Source organism: Mesoplodon mirus (genome assembly GCF_964341445.2).
Source record: "Mesoplodon mirus genome assembly, chromosome: 5".
Taxonomy (NCBI): domain Eukaryota; kingdom Metazoa; phylum Chordata; class Mammalia; order Artiodactyla; family Ziphiidae; genus Mesoplodon; species Mesoplodon mirus.
Genome location: NC_138980.1, coordinates 3,413,091 through 3,425,189, shown reverse-complemented (window position 1 = coordinate 3,425,189; position 12,099 = coordinate 3,413,091). Strand labels below are relative to the sequence as shown.

Genomic DNA, 12,099 nt, shown 5'->3' with positions numbered 1-12,099 from the left:
TTGACAAGCAAGATGATCTCCTGAGAGAGGAGCTGCACCGCTTTCCCCACTGCCCTTACCCCATTACCCACACAGTAACTAATGCCCCAAGGTCTTCAGAGAGCTGCTTAGGTCAGCAAAGGGTCACCCTGCCCAGACCTAAACTCTCAGATTGTCCTCACGAACTCTGGGTATTTATAGTCTAAAGGTCCCCTGGCCATAGATGCTTCTTCATATTATTGCTAAGCCCCCAGCAGCGCCCCTGGGCAGCTGAGCTACTGAGGGCTTATCGGCAGCCACAGATGTCGAGAGATGTCATCCTGATGCAGCTTCTTCATATCAAAACAACTTTACTGGGCTTCCCTGGTGGCGCAGTGGTTGAGAGTCCGCCTGCCAATGCAGGGGACACAGGTTCGTGCCCCGGTCTGGGAAGATCCCACATGCCGCAGAGTGGCTGGGCCCGTGAGCCATGGCCGCTGAGCCTGCGCGTCCGGAGCCTGTGCTTCGCAACAGGAGAGGCCGCAACAGTGAGAGGCCCATGTACCGCAAAAAAAAACAAAAAAACAAAAAAAAACAACTTTACTTATAAAGACAACTTCATTCTTATATCAAAACAACTTCCCTCTTAAAAACAATTTCATTTTTGTCATAAGCAAGTGGATTTGATATATCAAACCACCGCACAACAACTTTGCACACTCCTTTTTTTTTATAAATTTGTTTATTTATTTATTTTTGGCTGTGTTGGGTCTTCGTTGCTGTGCACGGGCTTTCTCTAGTTGCGGTGAGCGGGGCTACTCTTCGTTGCGGTGCACAGGCTTCTCACTGTCGTGGCTTCTGTTGCTGCGGAGCACGGGCTCTAGGCACGCAGGCTTCAGTAGTTGTGGCACGTGGGCTCAGTAGGTTTGGCTTGCAGGCTCTAGAGCTCAGGCTCAGTAGTTGTGGCACACGGGCTTAGTTACTCCGTGGCATGTGGGATCTTCCTGGACCAGGGCTCGAACCCGTGTCCTTTGCATTGGCAGGCGGATTCTTAACCACTGTGCCACCAGGGAAGCCCCAGCACAGTCCTTCTTACACCTTTGGATTATTTCCTGAGTTGAATTGGTTTCTGTTCTTTTCCATTATTTTGATCCTAAAACAACAGAAAACTAGAAAGAAAAGAGTAGAGGAAGGAGGGAGAAAGGAGGATGGCAAAGAGAGAGAAAGAAAGAAAAAGAAAACGACTTGAAACAGCATCTTAGCAAAATAACTTACTGCACTCTGTGGAGAGGAAGATCCAGAAATGACGTAAAGGTCTGTGTCACACACCACCAGGTCCTTGATTAGTGGCTGAAACCACTATAGGAGCCAATGACGGCATTCAGAGCCAATGCCATGAGCTGGGTGAGCCAAAGTCATGCCTGATCTGATAACACCTGGAAGCTTCACCAAGCCAGCAAAGAAAACATCCTTCAATTATTGGTAGCAATGAACCAATAACAACCCATCAATCAATAAATTAAAATCATGGGGCAAGGTATTAATGGTTATTCATGGCAGGTGAAGATTACTTCCTCCTTGGCAGAACAGATCAGAATCAGAAGGGAAACTAAAACACACAAAGTTTAACTTTCTGACATTTGTTAAGTATTTCTTTCTTCTTTGAGCAACCTGGATTCCACGAAGCCAAGAACCTCTTTCTGTCGCATCCCTCGCAGGCCTGCTAACACATTTATGGCCAATGCCTCATCTCTCTTCCCTTTATCCAAAATTCCCTTTCACTGGCCTCATTTCCCATAGCTCTTTGCTGAGAGAAAATTACCTACTCTGAGAAGCCAGTCCTTCCAAAGTGATACTGGATGCAGTGGTAGACAGAGTAATAACCCTCCAAAGATATTCATGACTTAACCCCAGAATCTTTCAATTTTTCCAGGGGATTTCATGAGTGGGATTAAGGTTAAGGACCTTGAGATGGGAGGAGTATCCTGGATTATCCAGGTGAACCTAATTAATTACTTGGCTCCTTAAAGATGGAGAACATTTCTGTGCTGGGTCAGAAAGATGAGAGGGAAGAAGAAGAGTTGCTGACTTTCAAGATGGAGGAAGTGGACACAAGTCAAGGAATGTGAGTGGCTCTAGAAGCTGGGAATAGTCCTCAATGACAGCCAGCAAGGAAACAGCATCTCAGTCCTACAACCACAAGGAACTGAATTGTGCAAACAATCCAAATGTGCAAGGAAACAGATCCTTCCCCTAGAACCTCCAGTAATGAACACAACTCTACTGACACCTTGATTTTACCCTGCTGAGACCCATGTCAAAAGTCTGACCTACAGAACTGCAAGGTAGTAAATTGGTGTTGTTTAAACCACTATATTTGTGGAAGTTATTTTCTAGCAATAGAAAACTAATACAGATGTTAATATGAGACTCAGTCAGCAGAGCTTTCAGTTAGTTTGCTTTCTGAAGCAACTATTATGGTACCAGATAAGGAAATAAAATCTCTCATATATTTTGGAACAGGCAGATTATTTTACAATTCGTGGCCAGATGTGTCATCCACTTTGTTCATTCACCTGTTCCATAAATATTTATGGAATGCCAACTAGGTACCAGGTACATATTTCCCTACACATATGGCTCCTTCTAGATCATGTCTACTACATAAGCGGATCCAGTCAGCAAGTCAATCAACAAATGTTCATTGAGCATCTACTGTGTATTAGGTACAAGGGCAACTCAATCAAGATGGTGGATGGACCTAGAGTCTGTCATACAGAGTGAAGGAAGTCAGAAAGAGAAAAACAAATACCGTATGCTAACACATATATATGGAATCTAAGGGGAAAAAAAAAAAGGTCATGAAGAACTTAGGGGCAAGACGGGAATAAAGACACAGACCTACTAGAGAATGGACTTGAGGATATGGGGAGGGGGAGGGGTAAGCTGTGACAAAGTGAGAGAGTGGCATGGACATATATACACTACCAAACGTAAAATAGATAGCTAGTGGGAAGCAGCCGCATAGCACAGGGAGATCAGCTCGGTGCTTTGTGACCACCTAGAGGGGTGGGATAGGGAGGGTGGGAGGGAGGGAGATGCAAGAGGGAAGAGATAAGGGAACATATGTATATGTATAACTGATTCACTTTGTTATAAAGCAGAAACTAACACACCATTGTAAAGCAATTATACTCCAATAAAGATGTTAAAAAAAAAAAAAGATTCACTGAAAGGGTCTTTTAGCTGCCTGGGAAGGCTGGGAAGCCTGAGATTCCAAATTGTGCAGTGGAATATTGGAATAGACAGCATATGAGCCTCTCTACACAAGAGCTAGGAGGTATTACTGTCACCCTTTTACATATGCAAAAACTGAGGCTCAGAGAGATTAACGGCCAAATCACACTGCCCGTACGTGATGGAGCTGGAATTAAAAAAATTTTTTAATTATAGTTAAACACAAATAACATAAAATTTACTATCTTTTACCATTTTTAAGTATACAGTTCAGTAGCATTAAGTACATGCACATTACTGTGCAGCCAATCTCCAGAATTCTTTTCATCTTGCAAAACTGAAACTCCATGCCCATTAAACAACTCCCCATTCCCACTTCTTCCTAGCCCTTGGCAACCACCGTTCTACTTTCCGTCTCTCTGAATCTGACTATTTTAGGTACCTCATGTAAGTGGAACTTTAAAGTATTTGTTTTTTTGTATCTGGCTTATTGCACTCAGCATAATACCCACAAGGGTCATCCATATTGTAACATGTGTCAGAATTTCCTTCCTTAACATGCATCAGAATTTCCTTCCTTTTTCAAGTCTGAATAATATTCCATTGTATTTATATACTACATTTTGTTTATCCACTCGTCCACGAATGGACACTTGGGTTGCTTCCATTTCATAGTTATTGTGAATAATGTTGCTATGAACATGGACATACAAATATCTCTTTGAGACCCCACTTTCACTTCTTTTGGATATATACCAATGGAGCTGGAATTTGAACATAGATCTCTCTGACTCTGCTGTTCATTCTCTCCCAGGGTGCAACACACCCTAGGGTGAAGCTATGGCTTTCTGTGCTGTAGCTAACCAGATACGTGAAATTTTTTGCTCACAGTCCATTCTACATAGAGCTAGTTTTATTCTATGATTTTCCAGTGATTAAAATACAAGCAGATTGGGGCTTCCCTGTTAGCACAGTGGTTGAGAGTCCGCCTGCCGATGCAGGGGACATGGGTTCGTGCCCCGGTCTGGGAAGATCTCACATGCCATGGAGTGGCTGGGCCCATGAGCCATGGCCGCTGAGCCTGCGCGTCTGGAGCCTGTGCTCCACAATGGGAGAGGCCACAGCAGTGAGAGGCCCGTGTACCGCAAAAAAAAAAAAAATACAACCAGATATTCTGCACTAAGAACAAAACTCAAACTCCTGGACCCTGTATGATCTGGCCCCTGCTTGTATGTCCAACCTCATTTCCAACCACTTGCTATACTTTACTCGCACTGTCTGTCTCTACTCTTCAAACACAAAGAGCTGTTCCTACCTCAGGGTCTTTGCATTTGCTGTACATTCTCCCTGGTACTTTGCATAACTGGCTCCTTCTTATCATTCAGGTCTCAGCTCAAACGTGACCTCTTCAAAGAGACCTTACCCCACCACACTTTATAAAGTAGCACCTCCTATCACTATCTAGCACACTGTTCTCCTTTATTTTCTTCATAACTATCTAAAATGTATTTTGTTGTTGTTGTTTTCTTGTTTATTATATATCTCCCTCACAAGAATGTATTTTCCACACAGAGATCTTATCTATCTTATTCCTCCAGTATCCCCAGAGCATAGAACCATACCTGGTATATAACAGATGCTTATCAAATATTTGTTGAATAAAGGAATGTATAAGGAACTTCATTGCAGTATTGTTTATCATATCCAAAAAATGGAAACTGTGATTTGAATCAAACTGATTTTATAATTTATCACCTAGTACAGGTCACTTAGAGAATGAAAGAGGTTATTGTTAATAATTATACCAGATCTATAGGCAAAACCAGGACTGCATGACGGATCTACCTTAATCATTTATTCCAATCCCCTCAATTTGCAGATGAGGACACTTAGGAGACCCAGAGAGGGAAACTGACTTGATGAAGGTTGCACAGCAAGTTAGGTGCAGAGGTGGAAAAAGCCTCAACTGCTGACACTCAGGCTGGGGCCCTTGATGCTTCACTGCTTGGTTGCTCTGAAGCTCAGCAAAACATGCCCCCCGCCTGCTACTGTGCCCTCACATGACTCCGGGAGAAAACAGAGCTCCTTTTTCGGTCCCAAGAAGCATGCGGTTTGGAGCTCTTCTCTTTCTCTTACTTTTTCTTCCCCCTTTTTGTGGTCGTATACTGGGCTGGCTGGAGGGGAAGCACTTAGGTATCGTGGGATTTCACTGCTGTTCCATTACATAAGTGAAAGCCCTACCAAGGGGAGAATGAAATGCAAAGCAGGGTCATCTGACCACTTCCTTGGCTGGTCCCGGGACTGCCTGGATCACGCCAGGGCTTGGTTCTGGGAAATGCTCATTCAGTACATTCCTCATCCAACAACTATTTCTTGAGCATCTTCTAGGTTCCAGGCTATACTGTGCTATACACATGGTATATAAGAATGGATCAGCAAGACATGATCGCTGCTCTCATGGGGAGCCCATTATGGAAAAGGGTGAGTGTTGGATAATAAACATATACAGAAAAATTAATTACAGACATGGTTAGTTCTAGAAAGGAAATAGAGCAGTCTGGTGAACAGTAAGAATAGCTGACACCTATTGAAGTCATCTTTGTCTCTACCACTTTGTGAGAGAAATATTATTATGATCTTCATCTCATACATGTGGAAATAGAAGCACAAGGAGTTTGGGTGACTGCCAAGGTCACACAGCTGGTATGTGTCAGAGCTGAACTTGAACCCCAGAGACTTGCTTCAGAGCTTGAGTCCTTAACCACAAGCTATCTTGGGCAGGAGAGGGTCAGAGGGGAGTGCGTGCTTTCAATAGGGCAGGGAGGGCCTTTCAGAGGAAGTGGCATATAAGCTGAGATGAACTGTAGAAAGAACTGGCAGAAGAATGTTCTAGGCGGAAAAAGGAACATGTGGACAAAGGTGGGAAAGAGGCTGGTATGTTCTGTAATCCGTCAGAAGGCCTGGGAGATTGAGGCGGAGGTTGGATTTTATTCTAGATGCCCCTCACAAAGTGTCTTTGCAGACGTATATTTTCTCATTTGATCAAACAGCCTGGTCAGGCCAGTCGAGCAAGTGCTATCATCCATGTTTTACAGAACCCTGTACGTCGTGTCTCGGAACTTGGGGTCAGAGGTAGCCCCAAGACTTTGAACTTGTGTCAAGTGCTCTTTCTACACAACCTCCCTGCTGAGGCCCCAGGTGGCCCTTTGCTGCCCCTATTGTCCCTTAACTATAATGTACCCCTGTCTCCCCAGCACCTCCTCCTCCTCTCACCGCAGAATTTACCTCTTCAGCTGCCTTAACACCTTAATGTCTAGGGGAGTCTGATAAACACATCTGTTCTTATCTGCTAATGGGGAATAAAGCCCTGTAGAAACCTAGAGTGAACTTGTTTTTCTATCCCTATGAAAACCTACGACAGCCTTCCTTTCTTCCAGTCATAAGATCAGCCTCCAGCTATTAGCATTCCCTTTCTGCCAGAGGGGCCTGTTCCCAGAGAAGCCTAGCAGAGTTTGAGCCTTGGGCCTTTGGTTAACAGGTAGCAGCTGACAGATGCCAATAATCCATGCACTGTTCAGATCAGCTAATTCCCTGTCTGTGAATGTGATCGTATGCACCCTCAGAAACCATCCCCAGGAGACGGGGCAGAAGGGCTGTGGGCTCCTCATCATGGCACACAAGCCGTCCAAGTCCCAAACACTGCCTTCCTCTCCACCTCAGCCTGTCCTGCTTCCTGCCTTGACCTTGGGGCCCAGACTCCCCAGACGTTTCTCACCATGAACTCGGAGCACACACCACGAGCTCTCACACCTGCGTGCTGCTCGCTCTGCTTGTGACACCCTCCCCACCGTCTTTACCGGCTCCCCCCTTGGCCTGAATACAACCCAGATACCGCTCGCCCGGGAAGCCTCCTCCGACTGCACCTCACTGAGCCTTACACTCCCCTTCTCCGTGCTTCCAATCTTAATGAGCAGCATTCTTTGAGTACCTGTAATACACCACACACTCTGTTAAGCTTGTTACACGGATCATCGCAATATGAGAGCATTTTAAAGAGGCAGATTCTCTCATCCTACTATTTTACCACTGAAGAAACTGAATCATAGGAACGCACCCACAGCTGAGCAAAGTGCTGCAGGTGGGATACAACCCAGGCAGACTGCGTTCAGGATCTGCATCATCACCATCTCCTGTGTTCACCATCACAACTAACACTTATTGGGCACTGACAGTATACCTCCATAGCTCTAAGACATTGACGTACACCTTCTCATTGAACTTTCATAAGTCCTATAAAATTTAGTCACTACAAGGTAGGTGTTATTATGTCCATTTCAAAGGTGAGAAAACTGAGGCCTAGAGTGTTTTCATTATTTAGCTAAACCACACATTGAGCAGAATGCATGGAATACACCACCATGCACTGAAATTGCCCAGATTAGCTGAGGCTGCTAGTGATCTACCCAACACCCCTTCTCCTCCTCTTTTGTAATATCAAAGACTGCATTGTCAGAGATAACAATGTGTCCAATTTAAGAAAAAAAAATAAGATAAACAAAACCTCTCCCAGACACCTCTGCAGATAGGGCAGCTGAGAAAACGTAAGTCAACACCTTGGTGCGGGGCTTCCAGGAAATCATTCAAAGAGGGTATACTCTGCTATTATGTACCATTTGCATTTGGCCCTTTCTCCTTCTTCCTGTTTGAGACACGAAGACTGGATCTCCAACAGCCATCTTTTGACCATGAAGCAATCCTATGGAAAAAAAAAAAAAAGGATCAGAAGAAAAGAAGGAACCTGGGATCATGGTGACACCATGTTGACAGAGCAACCAGACCAGCCTTGGGCCATCCAGCTCCAAACTTCATGGAATGTGGAAGAAAAAAAAGACTTGTTTAAACCCCGTTGCTTTGATTCTCTGTGACTTGAAGCCAAATGCAATTCCTAACTCACTTACTTTGCTATGTGGCTGACCAACCATCCCACTGAGCTGTGTGGTCCTCAACAGTGAACTCAAAGTACCGCTTGCCTCTGTACCGATGTCAGGAGCACAGCACCTGGGTCACCGTATTGACCTCGACCAACTCTGACTTTCTTGCCATTTTACTCAGCCTCCTTGGAGGCAAAAGAGATGAAGTTAGGAAACAGACATTGCTGATTCCATGGCACAGAATTAAGGGAAGGGCGAAGGAAAGCGTGAAGAGAAGTTGGCTCCAGCACGTGAAGCGCAGACACTGGGGAGAACCAACCCAGCCTCCAACCTGCTCAGGTGTGGGAGGGCAATGCCGTCTGAGTGCCAGGCGCTCCACTTGCTCCTCTGCTGCAAGCAGTGATGGTGCCATTTCCATGCCTGGGAAACCCAGGGCCAGGAGCCAATTTAAACCTGGTAAGTGAAGTCAGCAGAGTACCTGAACCAGAGCTGGCTGGCAGCTTGTGCAAAATAGCCAGCCTCTCCAAGTACTGCAATTTGAGGAATTATCATACATCGCCACCCTCTCCTCACCACACCTGAAATCCAACCACAAGACTGTTGGTGCCAATGAGGTATAAGGCTTGCCATGCCAATGTCCCTAAGACAATGAGTGCACTGGCTGTTGGGGAAGTCAACCTCTGGGAATCTCAGTTTCCTCATCTGTACAGTGGAAATAATACTGCCTACCTCTGTTTCCATATGGGGAGTTGGTAACAGGATCAAATATCATGATGAACAGGAAAGCCCTTTTGTAAACAGTAAAACATTATACAAACCCAAGATAGTGCGTGTATTCAGTTTTCTGGGGCCTCAGCTTCCACAATTATGGAAAATTCCTTCCAGATCCTTCATTCTATATATATATATATTTATAATTATTTATTTGTTTGTTTGTTTATGGCTGTGCTGGGTCTTCGTTTCTGTGCGAGGGCTTTCTTTAGTTGTGGCAAGCGGGGGCCACTCTTTATTGCGGTGCGCGGGCCTCTCACTATTGCGGCCTCTCTTGTTGCGGAGCACGGGGTCCAGATGCGCAGGCTCAGTGATTGTGGCTCACGGGCCCAGTTGCTCCGCGGTATGTGGGATCTTCCCAGACCAGGGATCGAACCCGTGTCCCCTGCATTGGCAGGCGGATTCTCAACCACTGAGCCACCAGGGAAGCCCCCTCATTCTATATTTATTACAATGTTTTCTACACTCAAGTGTATACAGCATAAAAAACTTGTTGAGTGAGTAAATCCTAAGAGTTCTCATCACAAGGAGAAATTTTTTTCCTTTACTCTTTTCTTTTTATTGTATCTGTATGAGAAGATAGATGTTAGCTGAACCTATTGTGGTAATCATTTCACAATCTATGTAAATCGAACTATCATGCTGTGCACCTTAAACTTACACAGTGATGTATGCCAATTATTTCTCAATAAAACTGGGGAAAAATGACTTTAAAATTGTCATGGTTCCCCCACCCCTGCCACCTCCCACCCCCTATGAGGCCACCACATAATATGGAAACCAGAGTTTTTTGTCCAATCATTAGGCTCTGGCCATTTTATTGTTGCCATAATTGCAGGGAAACAAAGCTGGGTCACATGTCAGTTCCTGTCCAGCCCTGTGCTGGGTGCTGTTCCCAGGGTGTAGTTGCAGGGATTCTGGGTATAGAGGTGTGAATTCCCACCATTTGTCAGTCCCCCAGGTCAAGATCAGAAGGGAAGTGCTTTAATCCAATTATGGCATTAAGTCATGGGAAGAGTTGCCCATTAGCTAATTTGCCCACAATAGTGATTAGCTTATCTGATTAGCTCATTACCACCACCCACTTCTACCAACAGAAAGCAGAGCCTGAAGAGAATAGAAAAAGGATATGCTAGTTTTGATGGGGGGCAAAAAAAATTAAACATTGGAACTCAAAAGGACCTACGAGATGATCTAATCAGGATGCTGTAAACTGAAAAACTCTGGCTTTATTTATCCTGTTCACCGGTGTAATGGTGTGTTTTCCTCACACCTGAATGCCTTTATATGCACTTTTCATTTATCACTCTCCTCTCCCTGTTATCCTTTTCCTGACTGCCACCCATAGCCATGTTATCTGCTTGGCCCATGGAGTGGCCCTGCCAGGGCTAGTGTCCAGCCTTTTGGTACCTATCCTGGTGCCCTTTGGGTAGGGCTAAGCATCTATAAATATACAGGCACCTAAAGGAGAAGGGGATGGAAAAAGGAGTGGAAGAATTGGACAGACAATACAATCTCTCCAAATCTTAGAAACCTCTGAATATCTCTTATAAAATGGAGTTAATACTGCCCATCCTTAAAAAAATCTGATCAGAGAAGGCATGTGAATTGCCTGGGATACAGTATGTCCTCACTGAATATTTCTTTCCTTTTCTTCCCAGAAGACTCAAGATGCTTTCCAACACTCTTGCCTTGTGACTCTATACCCCTTACCTAAAGAAGTAGGTAAGGAGCACATGTGATCATGGTGCTTCAGAATGGTGAACGGAGGCGGAGAATCAGGAAGTGATCTGCCCTTCATCACTCAAGGCAGGCACTTCCACTACAATGGTCACCCAGTTACCCAGCCAACTCCTAACAGCAGTAGGAGCTATGCCGCCAATGCTACCCATGACCTGGGTGCTGCATGGTGTCAATACTACTGCTTTTGGCCACTGATTCCCCACAAGTGAACCAGCCAATGGCAGAGACCAGGAACAACAAACAAGCTAAGAGGTTTCTCACTAGTTTCTTTTCCCTGCTTTATTCTTTTGAAGAACAATGCCTCCCCCAGTCAGATTCTTGTCTTTTGGGTTGTCCCCTGGGTCAGCTCACTGTCAGCCCACGGAGCCCCAGCCAGTCATCTCAGCAACCTAGCTAAAACTTCAGTCAACAGGGGCAAAATGATCCTTTGACATCATGGAAAGCCACCACCAAGGGGCTGGGTACTGCCTGGCCTCATGAGCTGGGTGCCCAAAAGGACTGCCCAGCTCCAATTAGCTGGTCTACTGGTGGGACTCCTGTGCCCTGGGCCAGTCTCCTGATCTGTTTGTTCATGACCCTTAACCCGACTTTCAATGACACCCTTAACTTGACTTTCAATGACTAAGTCAATCAGATCACAATAGAAACCAGGGGGGTCCAGCCCTGGCTGAAATCTTGGCATTTTGGTCACTAGTAAGCAGTGACCTTACAGCTGAACCCCACCTCCTCTTTCTCTCTCTCCTCGTGGTATTATCTTTCTTTGGATTTTCCATGGAGTTTCAATGCTTAGCAGATGGCTCCCTGGGTTTTATCATTTTACACTAATTTCCTCTTTGTCTAAGTCCTGCTCTCCCTCCGCCTCTGCCTCCCTCCACATTACTCTTTCTTCCTCCTCCTCCTCCTCCCTGTCTCCTTTCTGTAAACATTCCTGGAAATGCTTGTGCTCCTGATGAGAACTGAAGAAATCTGTCGAAGAGAGAGAGCTAGGAGAACTTACTAGTTAAAAGCAGAGGCTCTGGGGACTTCCCTGGAAGTCCAGTGGTTAAGACTCCACGGTCCCACCACAGAGGACATGGGTTAGATCCCTGTTCAGGGAACTGGGATCCCACATGCCATGCTGCGTGGCCAAAAAAAAAAAAAAGCAGATTCTTTGGTATCAGCTTTGAGTTTGAAGCCAAGATTTGCCACTTGGCAACTGTGTAAGTTTGGCCATATGATCTAGCCACCCTGAACCTCAGTTTCCTCATCTTGACAACAGGTGTAACAATACTCATTTCATGGGGTCAAGGGTAACACTGTGTTATGTAAACTGTTTTGTAAGCAACTTGCCTAGCATACGGTATACTCTAAATAAAATTTAAGTTAACACAGTCTTTGTTCTATATCGTGGTTTAAATCAATAAGGTTCCAGCTGGGTTCCTTGAAGGTCTGAGGCTCTAAGACTTGCCAGGGATGGAGA

The 12,099-nt window shown here is 45.1% G+C and overlaps 1 long non-coding RNA gene across 2 annotated transcripts in view; it reads right to left on the bottom strand.

Annotated features, from left to right (window-relative positions):
* Positions 1 to 850: 850 nt before the first annotated feature.
* Positions 851 to 12,099, bottom strand: part of LOC309804618 — a 44,150-nt gene continuing 32,901 nt past the window's right edge. For both annotated transcript variants that reach the window (XR_014294143.1, XR_014294144.1), the window contains 2 exons: positions 7,866 to 7,951; positions 851 to 1,127 (listed from right to left, as the gene is read on the bottom strand). This is a non-coding gene — a long non-coding RNA (uncharacterized lncRNA). The remainder of the gene's footprint in view (positions 1,128 to 7,865; positions 7,952 to 12,099) is intronic.